The sequence below is a fragment of the Pogona vitticeps genome, chromosome 5 (assembly GCF_051106095.1).
Source record: "Pogona vitticeps strain Pit_001003342236 chromosome 5, PviZW2.1, whole genome shotgun sequence".
Classification (NCBI taxonomy): Eukaryota; Metazoa; Chordata; class Lepidosauria; order Squamata; family Agamidae; genus Pogona; species Pogona vitticeps.
This window is the reverse complement of record NC_135787.1, coordinates 24,923,369-24,939,916: the sequence shown is the minus strand read 5'-3', so window position 1 is coordinate 24,939,916 and position 16,548 is coordinate 24,923,369. Positions and strand designations below refer to the sequence as shown.

The 16,548-nt window shown below is 41.2% G+C and overlaps 1 protein-coding gene across 1 annotated transcript in view; it reads left to right on the top strand.

The window, feature by feature from the left end:
- COL25A1 (collagen type XXV alpha 1 chain) overlaps nucleotides 1-16,548 on the top strand; it is a 385,643-nt gene that overhangs the window by 168,521 nt on the left and 200,574 nt on the right. The window lies entirely within an intron of this gene.

The following is a 16,548-nucleotide window of genomic DNA, read 5'->3' as shown; positions in this document are numbered from 1 at the left end:
TCTATAAACAATGGCAACTTCTCCCCCCCCCCCCGCCCCTCCAGTCTGCCCTGGTGCTGGACTGCATAACCTGGAGGGCAGGAAAGGGTCAGAGGAACCCCTTCTTCCCCACCCATCCAGGTCTCAGTTATGCACGCCAGGTCTGCATCCTCCTCCAGAATAAGGTCTTGAATAAGCTTGGATTTATTGGATACAGACCTGGCATTCAACAGGACCAGGCTCAGAGTAGAGGGCCAGCTAGACTGCCTACCTCGATACTGGCAGTTGGTCACAGTGTCAGAACAGTGAACAGCCTTCAAACATCTGTTCACTGTTCTTCTAACACGAGTAGGCACTGTGCCAGCGCCATATCTCCCTCTCCCCGTAATCACACTGATGTTGGAGCCTTCGCTGGGGGGGCAGGCCCTCCTCTCCATGTCAAATAGAAATAAACTAAATACAGTAAGAAAAATAAACAAGTAATAGTTAAGTGAACATTAACATAAAATCAAATAATTAACAATATTTAAAATTAATCAACTATATAACTAAATAATCAGTGAGATAATAAAAAGGGAAAAAAGAATATACATATATATACACATATATATATACACATATACATACACATATACACACACACATATACACACACACACATATACATACATATATACATGCTATAAACAAAATAAGCCCAGGTTTCTCCCACACACAATTGAACCTCTCCCACCACACGCTGGCCGCAGATCTTCTTTCCCTCAGGGAGGCTGTTGGAGATGGTTTTGAGTTTATGGGGGCGAAGGCCTCAAGCCGAGCAGTCAAAAGCAGAGGCAAAGCAAGCAATAAAATCTGAAGGAGGGGGAGCTGATGGAGAGCTGCTGGAAACATGGCAACGGGGATACAGTCAGAGAATTCCCCCTTAAGCATTCCAGTGTCCTGTGCTGGAAAGGTACCTCCCTTGGCCATAGGTATTGATGACTCCCAGTTCCAGACAGCCCCCCAGAAAAGTTCGCAAAAGAGTCACCACCACAAGCTGGCACCAGCTTCACTTGTTCTCAGCCAGCCTCTCGGTCCCCGACTCCAGGCTCACCACACCTCCTCCAGCTGGCGTCCACGGTCTCTCCAGGGCTTCACCATCCAGGCAGGTGGGGTCCTCTGCACCTCTCCACACTGGGCTCGTCTCCGAGACCCCAGCACCAGGCCACCAAGACAAAGAGGACCCTTCAGCTCTTCCAACCCTGCAGCACAAAAGGAAGCTCCCACAACGCCAAGCTCCACCTCACTACAAACAGGTTGGCTGCCTCGGCCCTGATCTTCCGACTCGCACCAGCAGCCTCCCACTGCAATGTATGTAATTAAAGAAAATGGATTCCTTCAATTACTGTGCTGGAAAACAATCCTTCTCTTTCCAGGCAACTCACTGCACTCCAGACTGCCTGCCTGTTTCCATAACGGCTGCAGCCGCGGCGGCATTGTTGTTGTTCTTCTTACTCCCAGTGATAGTGGAACAGCAACAATTGTAAAGTTTGTTATTGTTGCAGCAGAGATAAAATAAAAAGCAGCTGCAAGAGAGGGGAGGCATGGAACCTAAAATAAACAAAACAAAAAAAAAAACGGAGAGAAAGAGACCAGAGAGAAAAAGAAAAACGCCGACCCAGCAGGAGGAAAAACACAGCCTCCTGCTATCGGGTCGCCATCTTAGGAACCAGATATCTGAGGGAATGTCTCTTCCTGACAGAATAGCGGTAGTACAGGTATACACCAGGGGGCGATAACCAAAAAATCTTCCCTGAGATGATGAAGACGCCAAGCACCAGAGCAGTGTTGATAGCAGATATTGTATTATTTACAGAATATACAGGTATATTTACAGCTAAGTCTTTGTTCTCAGTCCCAAAGTATTGCACAACAGTTTCCAGAGAGTTTAGTGCATATATCAGAGTTAATGTCCAGTAAATAAGTTCAGTAGTTGTATACCATACGTTCCGTCCAAGTAGCCAGAGTTCAATACCAAGCACATAGACACGGCTTCCTCCAGGATTCTCCAGCACAGGAACAATACGACTCTTCCCCACAAACACATCAACAGCATCACCACCAACAACCCACAACAACCCACAGATTGTGTATGCTTGGTCTGCTAGTTTTATCCCAGTATTGACCAATCCTACGATTGCATCCACAGCTGTAACAATCACCTCAGCTATGTATATTCATGATTTACTTCTCTTTTACAATACTGATCCTGACAATACTTATTGTCATGGTACAAACTGGATTTAACAATTCTATCAGGTTTAGCCCAAACCTGTCACTTCCCACATACCTTTCTCTGATCATGGAGGTTTGCTGAAGGAGGTGGGCTTCTTCTGAGCTCTACCACTTGGAAGGGTACACCACATGTATGTGCAGGAAGGGTTCTCTTGGCTGTAGCGCCCCAATTGTAATTGTAAAATGCCCTGCCTCAGAGGCCTGACTGTCTTTATGTCAGTGCCAAAGTTTTGGCCTCTCTTAGATTTTTAGACACTGGACTTTATCTACTGATACAGGTTATAGGTTAGAAATACTGTAATAAAATATATAAATAATTTAAATTAAATAAAAGACACACCTGGGACTGCATTGTTTTCAGCAGCAGTGGCTCTGAGGTTGGAAAATGTAGCAGGTGTTAGGCCGGGGCAGCATCTTCTTCCCAGATCCCCTTTGTGCTGCTGCAAGAGTTTCTTATTTATTATTTATTATTAATTAATAATTAATTTATTATTAAATTATTTCTTAATTTGGGCAATAGAATTGGGCAGGGGTGGGAGTTGATCTCCCAGGTGGGCCAGAAGCCTGGGATTTTAAATCTGGTTCACCTGGGAAGCTTAAACTTGTGTTGCTGGCCACTCAGAGATTTCTTTGGCTTCTGAACTTCTGCTGCCCACATTCCCTTCAAGTTTATGTTTTCAAGATATTTAATAAAGACTGCAGCTTGTTGTGGATGTTGATATGATCTTTTCCCTGTAAATGTTAGCTACTCGTCACAACTTGATTGGGAGAGTTTTTGGAGCATGAGAATTGATCCCAGGTGATAGTGGGAGGGCCCTGTGGTTTCGTGTGCCCTCCCAGGTGGACTCTCTTGATCAGGTGGAGACCGAGCGGTCACATACATGCCCACCTCTTTGGGTGACAAGCAGGACCATGCAGTGGCTTATATCTATGTGGTTAACCTTGAATATGTCTCCTTGGACAGCATCATACACCAGACAAGGTGCTTGATAGGAATCTGTCCTGTTTGCTAGTGTAAAGGCTCTTGGCAGCTGTAACCAGGAAATTTGTGGCCTATTTTATACCAAAATTAAAGTTTTGTGTGGGCAGTTATTTTGTATTCTGGCCCTGACCACCATTAAGCTCACTGACTCTAGATAGTTAGTTCCACATTCATGTGACTAATATTTTGTACAAAAATGCTGGTGAGGGGAAATAAATTTAATTAATTAATTCTGGGAGGAGGGTTTCTGCATCAATGCAGTATGAAACCACATTTTGTGCATGTCCAGTTCAATGTATCAGTTGTACTTTAGTTTTCCTTTCTCTCTAGTTTGGTTCAACATTCTGGCTCTTTTACTGAAACTGTTGCCAGAAATGATCATAATATTACCAGTTCATTGCTTTTTTGAAATCCTTATTATGTCACAAGAGGGACCTTGACAAAAGAAAAAAGGGCACAAGCTGCACCTGTGAAAAGGCAATAATAGAATGGATTAAGTTCTCAGTGTTCAACATGAGGATACAGTGGACTGTCAGAAGTTCTTTTGCTGGATGCCTGCCAAACTACTGAAGGTGCAGTTGGCGAGAGAAAAGCAGCTGAATGCATCCAATGTTTTCTGCTGCATTTTGAGCACAGCTTGGAGAAGTTAATGTCTGCCTTGCACTACAGTAGCCAGAAACCTTCGGTTAGTATGGTGTGTGGGAGTTGAAGTCCAAAAAAGCAGCTTTCCAAGTTCCGGTTGTAAGTGTAAATGTAGGGGCCTTGCTGGATCAGACCAAAGGTCCATCTAGTCTAACATCCGTTTCACACAATGACCAAATAAAACAATTCCTGGTTGTCTGTCTCCTTAGCAGTGGCTGTTCAATACTATACTGTAGTATAGTTCTTCCTTAAAGCATTTCTATGCAGTGTATTATGAATACCAGAGAGCTAGTGTGGTGTGATAGATGAGATTGTTGGACTAGGATTCTGAAGACTTGGGATCAAATCCCTGCTTGGCCATGGAAACTCATTGGGGGTGCTGATGTACAAATCGCTCTCAGATATCTTGAAAACTCTTAGGTGGCAGCATATAACACACACATTATGAATGGATCACAGCTAGTTTTTCCTTTAGTGGTGGAGGGTGGGAAGAATCACAGAATAGCATGAGGAGGCCTTGCTATCATATAACAGTTCTTTAGTGCCTATAACTTTTCATACCTTCCCTTTATTTTTAGCTTTGATTTCAAAACTTGCCTTAGCATAGTGGCTGGGAACATTTGATCTTCCAGGTATATAAGGTCTCACTTCCCAGAAGCTTTAGCCGGCATGGTGCATTGTGAGGGGTTATGGAACTTGTACTCTGTCATACCTGAGGCCAGATGTTAGCAGTAAGACTCACTGAACTCAGTGGAACTACCTTTTGAGTGAACAAGAATAGGGTTGCACCGTTAGCTTGTCCTTCTGTGCACAGTTACAAGGATGTAAGCTGCACTGAATTCAGTAGGAAAAATTGTGTAGGATCAACTGTTCACACAAACATTTAATTTTTACCAACTCTGATCTTCACTTTTTTTGTTGGTGGTTGTACTTTGATTTCATTATGGGCTACATTGTTTTTACCTCAGAAGCCCCCCCCCCCGTCTGCCCTCTAGGGCAGTGGTCCCCAACCTTTTTAACTACATGGACTGGTTGAGGAAGCCGGGCACCCCCCTTCGTCATGCGCATGCATGAAGGAGTGGGGGGTGCTCACGCAGGTGCGTGCATGCTTACATGCATGCATGAAGGCGAAGGTACTTGGGGGCACTCGTGTGCACTTGTGAAGGGGTGGGCAGCACTTGCATGCACGGAGGGCGGTGCAGGGGGTGGGAGTGCATGTAGGGGGTGGCAGATCTGTCTCCACAGCCCAGTCTGGCCCAGGCCATGGACCAGCATCGGGCCGTGGACCAGGAGCTGGGGATCACTGCTATAGGGGACAATAGGGAGCAACTTTGCTGTTTTGTGGGGTTCCCAGTCTCCCGTGCTCAGTAAGAATATTTTTAATTTAAAGAATTTTGATTACTGGGGTAGCAAAGGGGCTTGTATTGTAAAAAAAAGCACAAATCTTTATGTCAGAAAAAAATGGGGAGCGGTAGAATTGTCAAGCATAAACTCCTTAGTCAAGTGTGCTTCTTTGTTTATTTTCTACCGTATCTTCCTCTCTGAAGGTTGTCTGCCCTTGCTATAAGGAACAGAATACATATGTCACTGTGAAACTACATGATTCATTAAACGAATGACTGTATTTCTGGATATTGATTTGTCTCCCAAGAACACCCCTTTGCCATTAGTGTAAAACGCCTCTTGAAGCAATTTGCCCGAAGAGCATGGCTGCTATGGATGGAAACAGCAGTTTTCATTCTCAAGCAAATAACTACTATAAGAACAATTGTCACCAGAAAAATGGTGCTGGGGAGGTTAGTTCCAATTCCCTGCAGTGCAGTTGCGATTCAGACTGTGGATCATGGCTGCTAGTTTTTATCTTTTTTTAAAAAAGATAAAGCTGAAGAAATATGATGGATCATACATTTATGTTTAACTATCTATTTATTTAGGAAGAAGCACAGTTGAACTTAAGTGTATTTACACCTAAATAGTTATGTCTAGAATTTCACTGCCCCAGTGTCATCTAGTTTTTTGTCTTGAAGTAAGTATAAGCATATTGTGTACACTCACCAACTTTTACTTTTGGAAATCCCCCCCAGGTGTTGTACTTCCTTCCCTCAGAATTCTCCATTGTCAAAATTCAGGTTTGTAGGGTAATATGTATGGCCATACTGTTGCTGTTGTTAACCTGTTTTACTAAGAGAAACACCATGTCTACACTGTTACCTATAGAGTTAACTATGGGGCTTTTTTTAAAAGAGAGAGTAAAAATCAAATTATTTTTAATGACAATAACAGTGAGAGATGCAATAAGGAGTGTGTGTGTGTGTGTGTGTGTGTGTGTGTGTGTGTGAGAGAGAGAGAGAGAGAGAGAGAGAAAGAAAGAAAGAAAGAAAGAAAGAAAGAAAGAAAGAAAGAAAGAAAGAAAGAAAGAAAGAAAGAAAGAAAGAAAGAAAGAAAGAAAGAAAGAAAGAAAGAAAGAGGGAGAAGTAGATCACAGACGGTCATGTTGACAGTCTGAAGCAATCCATATATTTTATTTATGAATGATGAGCTACTAGAGTATGATACATGGTTCTATTTATATCATTGCAAACTTGCCCTTTTACTTTAAATTGGACAGGGAAAACTACTTCCTGATGTCAGTTTGTTCCATAGCTGTTGGCTGCATTTAGCCCAGAGGAAGGTTGAATGAATTGGTTTTAGTTTACTGAGGTAATCCCAAACCCAGAAGTTCATTTCTTTTCTATTTTGTCAGCAAAACTCTGGATCAGCTGATGTCTAAGTGCAGATTACAGCATGTGGCTGGGGCTGATGAAACAGGCACTCGTAACACTTATCAAGGGCACCATGATAAGGATCAATGCTCTGGATTCCAGATTAGTTATGCAAATCTTTTTCATACGTTCTTGGTATTTTAAGACTTTTTCCCTGAAAAAAAATCATAGAAGCATATTTCTTTTGTACAAACACTTGTACTTTCTCAAAGAAAGTTATTTTGTACAAAATACAAGTTTGTATGTGTGAAAAAGATGTTTATTTGCTATCTGTATTGCTAATGAAAACAAAACATAATGGTTTCACTCCCAAGCAAGAGTGAATTTTTTTTTTTTGCCATTAGTTGACTTCTTTTCCTTTCTCCTCCTCCTCTTCTTCCTCCTCTTCTTTGATGGAATATCTCAGTGTGTTGAGGCAGCCCTTTTCACTAAGGATGACAAGATCTATGAGTTTTCATTACATTCCCATTTCAACACTAGAAGTCAGTGGCAAATATTTTTAGAGGAAGCAAAAGGCTTGCTTTAAATAGCACTTTTTCTTGGTTTCAGTACCGTGTTTACTGCCAAAATTCAATTGCACAGTTTTCAGAGACAGCTGGAGGGAAATTCAAAATGGTCTTCGGGGGCTGCATTTGTCTTATGATCACATGATTCTGATCTCTGTTCTAGGGTTTGGGGAACTTTAATATGGAATGTGTCACACAGGCTTCTGGTGAAGGTTGTTAGAAATTTCTTTTTGGTAGAACTATTTCTTACAAACAAATGTGAAATCCACTTCACGACTGTTATGCAATAAAGACATTAATGTATATAGGTTTTTTTTTAAAAAAACACTCCCTTTGGCAGCTGTCACTAAGCTCCTCTTTGAACGATATATTTATTGTGATAGAAATGGGAGGGGGATGCTTGTGCAAAACTTTGAAAACAATATGCATGGCTGAGCTGGGGTAGGGCGTTGTGCTTAAATGGATGGCCTGCCTGTGTGGGTTTATCTGAGATTATTGTAGTGCCAGTGTGCCTGACATACTAACTGCCGCCTTTAATCTTAAACTATTGAGTTACACTGTCAGTGAAATGAGAAACCATTCTACTCAGTGACCACTTTAAATTGTCACCATCATCGCAAAAGTCTTGTCAATCCTGACTTAAAAATAAAGCCAAAATATCAAGTTTACTGTAAGAAGAGACACTTCAGGTTTACCAAGTAAGGGACATTAGCTGAGCATCAGATAATTACCCATAGAAAAATAAAGAAATACCATGCTTTAAATGCTTATGATGTCAAAGTAACAGTAATATTTTTTCAAGAGATGTATGTGTCTTTGTAAGTGTTCTGTTTGCACATGACAATATAAATGAAAACAGAAATATTTAGTTACAAAATATGTAAAACTACTTCTGAGCTGAAACCCACAAAGTCAATTGAAGCTGTTGACAGTCCAGAAGGATACAATTGCAATATAGCCGTAACAAAAGAAACACAATATTATATAACATGGACTGATCCCATTATGCCAGACATTTGGGAAAATAAGAAGAGTTTTTATGACTCTCCTGAAAGGTACAATAGAGTGAGCCAATTGGATCACTCTGGGGGAAAGTTCTACAACCTTGCCTCTACAACTGAGATCCTAACCAAGATCCAGTAGTGTACTTCCATACCTAACACTTGCAGAATGCATAATCTCTCCTTAGTGCAATTTCTAAAGTGTAAAAAATCTGCTTCAGGGGGTTTCCTGCTCTCTGGAGCAGGTTTTTTAGGATATATCTGGTGGGCTTTAAGAGATAAGGATTGATGATATTTCAACTTATATACAATGGTGCCTCGCTTGATGATTACCTTGTTAGACGAGGAAATTGCTTGATGATGAAGTTTTTGCGATCGCTTTTGCAATCGCAAAACAATGTTTTAATAGGCAAAAATCACTTAACGACGATTGGTTCCCTGCTTCGGGAACCGATTTTTCGCTTAACGACGATCTTTACAGCTGATCGTCGAGTCTTTAAAATGGCCACCCGCTGTTTAAAATGGCTCCCCGCTGTGTTTTAGGACAGATTCCTCACTTTTCAAGCACTGAAAATGGCCTCCCTATGGAGGATCTTCGCTGGACGCTGAGGTATTTCACCCATTGGAACCCATTGAACCGGTTTTCAGTGCATTTCAGTGGGCTTTTTCGTTTCGCTTGACTAGGATTTCACTTAACAGCGATTTTAATGGAATGAATTATCCTCGTCAAGCGAGACACCACTGTACTGTCCTATAGTGCTAAAGCACTCTATGTGCTTTTTACAACATAATTATGCAAACAATAATTTACCTCCCAGAGAGCCAGGTACTCATTTTGCTGATTTCAGAAGGATAGAAGGATGGGTTGACTTTGAGCTGGCTACCTGAATCCGTCAGGATTGAACTCAGGTTGTAAGCAGAGGCTTAATCACTATGCCATGGGGCTCATGCCAGTTCTGACAAAAGCTGTGGAATCCAGCAGAAGCACACTTTTTTTATCTGCACCCACATCGTAACAGCCAAACAGACAGAAGGCAATGTGACTTGGAATGAAACTTGAGATGGTTACTTAGTGGGCAGCAGTCCTTTGTAGAAGAAAACAGCCATCCCAGTATCCTGGCCCCCAAGCTGCATTTTTGATGCTTTCTTAAGAAAATATATGGGTATGAAGGCTGGATAGTAAAGAAAGCTGATAGGAAAACATTGATTTGTTTAAAGCATAGTTCTGGAGGAAATTTTTTTTAAAATTTTAATTTATATGCCACCCACACTACCCAAAGGTCTCTGGGCGGCTTACAACAATTAAAATACAATACAATTTAGAACAATTAAAATACAACTAATATATATATATAAATTGTCATCGGACCCACAGCTAATATTATTTCAATTAAAAGCCTTCTGGAACAGGAAGGTTTTGACCTGGCGCCGAAATGTCATCAGCGTCAGTGCCAGATGAATCTCAGTCAGGAGGGCATTCCATAGTCTGGAATGGAGATAACCTGGACTGCCAGAAAGACAAATAGGTCTTAGATCATCTCAAGCCTGAACTGTCTCTGGAGGCAAAAATGATGAAACTGAGGCTGGAAAAGATAGTAATGCTGGGAAAGATGAAAGGCAGCAGGAAAAGAAGAAGAGCAAATATGAGATGGATTGACTAAAGGGGGTCACAGGCTTGAATCTACAGGAGTTGAACAGGACAGTTGAGGACAGGAAATTTTTGGAGATCTTTCATTCATAGGGTTGCCATGGGTTGATGGCACATAACAACAACAAAGAGCGTAACAGTGACCATTATGTTTCCTAGGAAAATTCTTTGCAGCAAAGATCTGATTTAATGTTTCTTTGTTGAAACACTCAACCAAAATGAATACTAAAAGACAGGAGCAGAAGTGTTTCTAGGACTTCGGTGCTAAAGATGATAAAGAGATCTGTGTACTGAAGCAGCTGGCCCTTTTGAGTACCTCTTGTTGGCTTAGACTTAAGGAGTGTATTCTGTTTACTTCTGCTGGATTTCTCACCAGCTTTCAATACTGTCAAAACAGTCATGTATAACAGTGGTTCCAAACGTTTTGGCCTCATGGCTCCCTTCATTTTCTGATCACTGGCCATGGCTCCCCTTGCTTGTAGGGGCCATCACAGCTCTTTCTCCCACCAGGAGCAAGATCTTGACCCCCGCCTTCCAACCATCCTATTCCCCCTCCCCCAATATCCCCAAGGGCCCACTTCCTTCCAGGACCTGATGCAGGAAACTCCGGAGGCTTCCTGGCAAGCATTTCTACTGGAGACCACAGAGATGGGGAAAAGTGAGACAGGCACACAGCCTCCACTTCCTGCTCCTGTAAGACATAGAGCTATGAACAGCTCCTCTGCAGCCTTCATAGCTCTATGTTCCATCCCTTTTTCCATGGCATCCTTGCCTGGTTTTCACGGCGTCTCTGGAGCCATGGTGCACAGGTTGGGAGCCCCTGATGCATAACATGCAGTCTTTATGTTATCCTTCTGTTCTGTCTCTGGGATAGGATTTGAATGCACTACAGTATTTCACAGTGGCTGTATGCCTTCCTGGAAATAGCATTGAAAGACCTGTTGGACATCATGGCCATTGAGTTGTGGTGTCCTTTGGGCTTCTGTTCTGTCCTCCATGCTATGATACATATACATGCAATTGTTGGGAAAGGATGTCTGGAATGCTCTTAGTCACCTTGTTCATATCTTTCAGGAGATGGATAAAGATTTTTCTTTTTAGACAGGCTTTTAACTACAGGGACATGGTGGCACTGTGGGCTAAACTGCCAACCTAGCAGTTCGAAAGCATGCAAATGGGAGTAGATAAATAGGGACCACCTCAGTGGGAAGCTAAACAGTGTTCCGGGTCTAAGTCGCGTTGGCCACGTGACAACTGAAACTGTCTTCGGACAAACGCTGGCTCTACGGCTTGGAAATGGGGATGAGCACCGCCCCTTAGAGTCAGACATGACTGACGAAATGTCAAGGGGAACCTTTACCTTTACCTTTAACTACTAATTGGTAAATGAAGAGTATTTGATTTTTTGGAATGCTCTACATTGTTATTGTTGTTTTGATATGCATTTTAACAAATTGTTTTAATATTATGGTACATTTAATTGTTTATAAAAATATAATAATTTGCTGTATTTTAAGTTGGCTTGTGTTTTAATCATTTGTGAGCTGCTCTGGGTCCCTTCAGTGGGAGAAAGGCAATATAAAAATGAAAATCAGTCAGTCAGTCAGTCAATCAATGTAAATATGTATCATATGTATGTTGTTTCTGTTCATGGGGTTTTCTTGGCAAAGATACTGGAGTGGCTTGCCAGTTCCTGCTCCAGATGGATCACGTTTAGTCAGAAATTTCCACTATGACCTGTCCGTCTTGGGTGTCCCTGCATGGCATAGCCCACAGCTTATCTGAATTACTCAAGCCCCTTCGCCAGGACAAGGCAGCAATCCGTGAACGGGTATTTCCAGGGAGTCTTCTCTTCTCATGAGATGGCCAGAGTCTCCAATACTTTGGCCATCTCATGAGAAAACCCCCTGGAAAAGAAGACCCTGATGTTGGGAAAGTGTGAAGGCAAGAGAAGAAGGGGACGACAGAGGACGAGATGGATGGACAGTGTCATTGAAGCTACCAACATGAATTTGACCAAACTCTGGGAGGCAGTGGAAGACAAGAGGGCCTGGTGTGCTCTGGTCCTTGGGGTCACGAAGAGTCGGACACGATTTTATAGCTAAACAGCAACAACATCATATGCATGTAGATTCTTTGTATAAACATTGCAAAAGCTATCAATAGGATATGTATTTGGATAAACATTAGAATGTGTTCCCAGTCTCTAGGAAAATCAGTTGTGTATAACATGCAGCCTTTACATGCAACTAGAAGTTGGGTCACAGTGCATTCGTACAGCTCTGTGTATTACGCTTCACATATTAAAGGCAGTTGAGGTGTGTTTGCTGTTCCCAAAGGAATCTGAAAAAAAAGAACAAGCACATTTATATAGAGTGCTGTGCCTTAGAAGAGTTACTATAGCATCCAAAACACAATTGCTTGAAATTAAGCCTAATTTATTTTATTGAGCTTGCTTCAAAATGCCTATGCTTGGAACTATGGTCTTAGGGAAAACACAAAAGAACTCCTGAATTTATTTATTTCTTTATCTGAAGTCACATTGTCTGAGTGCAATTTTATTGAAGACGTTTAGCAAATTTGCCTTTAAATCCCTTATTACCAATGCAAATCAATTAAGTAGTTGCTCATGGAAATGTAAATGAAACTGTTTATGTTCTCTTCTTACAGCATGTTTTTGTGTCTCGATAAGGAAGGCATTTGCTATGGCAGAGTAGTAATACAATGGAATGGCAAACTGAAACTATGAGAAGGCTTTCATTCCATGCTCGTATAGAATGACTCTAGCTGCTTATTTCAGCTGTCCTTTAGCCATGTCAGTCAAGTAGGTGACAGTAGCTATTTCTGTGTTTGCCAGGATGACTATGTGATCTTGCTCTGTTGTATGCTGGCTGGTTTAGAGGAAATATAAAAGCTGCAATTGAAGAGATTTTTCCCTCCACCAAAGAGTTAGATTTGTGAAAGCTTTTAAAATGCGTAGATCACAGATTGCTAATATGAGACCTATTTGTTGGTCTGAATTACGGTGATTAAGACATGCCAATGAAGACATACTAAGGTGAATGAATAAAGACTAAGAAATATAACGCATGAAATGCAGAAAGAAGGCAAAAATGTAGAATTCAATAACTTAATGAGAAGTGATAGGTACAGCCTGTTACCGCTAATTATTGGATGTAAAATAAATGAGAAAAAAAGTACAGGAAGAAAAAGCATTTCTCGGTCGGTGTATCTTGGATGGGAGTACGGTCCTCCATTTGAAGGCTTGCCACGCACCCACACTCACACAACCTCATTAGTTTCCCAGGCCCAGCAGGGATATGAACCTCAGTCTTCTGATTTCTGGGAAAGTGTGAAGGCAAGAGGAGAGGGGGACTACAGAGGACGAGATGGCTGGACAATGTTATCGAAGCAACCAACATGAATTTGACACAACTCCGGGAGGCAGTGGAAGACAGCAGGGCCTGGCGTGCTCTGGTCCAGTGGTTCTTAAGCTTGGGTAACCCAGTGTTCTTGAGCTGCAATTCCTAGAAGCCCAACCAGCATAGCTGGTGGAGAAGGCTTCTGGGAATTGCAGTCCAAGTACACCTGGGTTACCCAAGGTTAAAAACCACTGCTCTGGTCCATGGGGTCACAAAGAGTAAGACATGACTAAACGACTAAACAACAACTTCTGATTCTGCATCTGACACTCTTATGTACTACACCACAGTTTGAGGAGGGGCAGAGGGCCTTTGTCACAGAACACCTTCCCTCCAAAAAAACTCATCTGGTACCTTTGCTGAAGTTTTTCCCACAGCAGTGGAATACTTTTCTGTATTCTCAGGGCTTTTAGCACAATTCTAACACTTTTGTTATGTATGTTATCTGCTGTCAAGGCACATCCAATTTATAGTGACACTAACGGGCAGTTCCAGACGACTGAGATATTTAAGGAGTGGTTTTACCACTGGCCACCCCACAAAGGAGTTACAATGGCTGAACAAGAATTCAAACCCAGGTCTCCTGAGTCTTAGTCAATCACTCCATCAACGGTACCAAATTGGATATTGATACTTTTAAAATCATTTAAATATTAGCACTTCATCTCTGCTTTTAGGGTGGCTGAAATGTATTTGATTTACTTTATCTCTTTATTAGGTTATTTTATCTTTCTGTGATCCAGATATTTTCTATATTCTAGTTTCTGCTTCTTTGATTTTTGGTTTATATTTTGAGAGGGTTTTTTTAAATAATTATTTTAACTGTAGTAAAAAAGTAAATCAGTTGTAGTATGTTGTCCAGATAACCAGGACAACTGGATCTTCCTTCTTTGTTCATATTAGAAGCACCACACTAGAATTAATAAATATATCAGATGATTTTCACCTAAGAACATACTGTACAACATCAAGCGCATTTAGGACATCTAACATAAACTCTTCCATGATACATATTGAGGGGCACAGACTGCCAGCCTATTCTTCTCTGCACTCAGAAAGAGATGTATCAGTGCAGAAATTCCATGTTCTTAGGGAGAGGAGGACTAGATTTTTCTGGGGTTCCATCTGTGTTAAGATCTGGATAGTTCTTTCCACATTGTAGACCTGGCTTTCTTTACTGTTTCCTCAAGAGTCGCAGATTGTCTGGAAAAGCTTCTTTTGATTTTTAATCTGGGAGGGTTGGAACATTAGTGGAAGGGTGGGTATGCATTTGATCTAGCTGCTTTGAGTCTTCCATTGTTAGCTTTTACCTCTCTGTGTCTGCCACTGGGTGCAATGCCTGCCTGGTAGCTGATTTTAAAGCAAAGTAAAGTGTGGTGTTTATATACGACCCCCATAGTGCTTAAAGCATTCTTTGGGCAGTTTATAATTTAATTATGCAGGCTACACATTGCTCCCTTCCCCACAAACTGGGTACTCAGATGGATGGAAGGTTGTGTCAACCTTGAGATGGCTACCTGAGCCCACTGGGATCAAATTCAGGTGGTGAGCAGAGTCCTGACTGCATTACTGCAGTACTGTGCCATGAGGATCTATATCAATAAGAGTTGGCTTTCATCATCCATCCAATAATGATTCTACAACTTTAATTAGCTAAAATCCTGTTGCTAAGCATCATAAGTGGTGATTAGAATAGACCCACTGAATCACTGGTTGGTTGGTTTGAGGCATTTTTTATGGTTAACAGCAAATCCTCTTCCAAACATTCCTTCCAGCTGATAACTCAGTCCAGTGATCTTCTGGGTCTCGAAGAACTTGCTGGTGGGATGAGTTTTCATGCCGATGATTTGACTGAAAGTTCATTGCATTCTAATCAAGAAACTAGCTTAAAAGAAGTACACAAATCAAATAATTAAAGCTGGGGTTTATATAGACTTGTCTCATTTTATTGGTTACATTTAAGTTTAGGTTTAACTAAAGTAGGTTAGATCAGGAGTTTACTTTTTACAGGTAGAAGCGTTCCCTTCATTCACACCTGAGGAAGAGGGTAAGAGATGCATTTTTAACTAATTCCCCTGTCAGTTTCCTGCCTCATCTATAGCCCTGCCTATAACTACTGTTCCTTCTCTCCCTGGAGTCTAGAAGAGAGGGAGTGATCCTGGTGATTCAGGAATGAGGGGATCAGTTCATTCATGGCATTTTGGTTCTTCAGACCTTGTGGCCTTCTCAATAAGCCATTATCCAGATGTGGTCTTGGGAAGGCTGTCAGCTTCTGCTGATTTTCCCCTGGCCTATGCCAGCATAGGGCCAGCAATCAAATAACTCCTTCCTTCAAAATCTTTTCCAGTTCTGGGTTGTCCCTCCTAGGAAAATGGTGGAACATGAACTGTTTCCATGAATAACCTATTTGAGATAATATCTGTACAGGTGCAGGGTAACTGCACCAGATGTTGATATTCTTGTTAAAATATTAAATACTTTGTAGGGAGCCACTGAGTTAACTTACTATAAGATGGTTTTCCTTATTTTGTGTTTTTTGGTGTCATTAATCTTTATGACACCATTTTTTCCACTGAGAAACTGTCACATTCTTTTTTAGGTATATGAAAACTGAAAATGATATTTAAAACAAGAGGGTCTCTCTTAAGAGCTTTTGGGTGGATAAAGTTTAGATTTGGCACAGAACTTGCTGACATTATTTAAAAAATGGATTTTGTATTGGACTGGGAAGCACAACGTATTTTTCTCCATACATGGTAAAGAACATTGTACATTAAAATTGTTCTGCATGAATAGGAAAATGTGATAGAAAACATGTGGGATTTTGCAGCTTTTGGATTAAAAAAAAGGTCCCAATCCATCAGGGCCCTTATGCAAACTGATAACCATAGTAAATTCATAGGAAGGTAATAAATAGTAGTGTTTTCAATGCAGAATGCCTACTTTTATCTTTTGTTCATTTCAGTACAGTGACCTCTATAAGCAAATGCAAGGCTGTTTCTCAAGCCTTATGTAATGTATCTGATAGAGTAGGTTAGCATGAATGCAAAATCTGTGATGTTCTGCTGTGACTGGAGTACAGATCATACCGGGTTTGATAGTCGACCTTGCATTGTCTGTATACAGCATCATCTTACATTTCTCATTCTGTGTTATTATGAGTTCTAATTTCATATACATATCATTTCAAAAAGAGGTCAAGCAGAAAGAAGAGGGTTCATCCTCCATTTGTGCTTTTATGCAAAGCAAATGCTTTCAACACCAAGGCATCTATTTGTCCTTGAGTTTGGAGAACGACACATCTTTTTAAATCAATCTGAATCTACACAGAG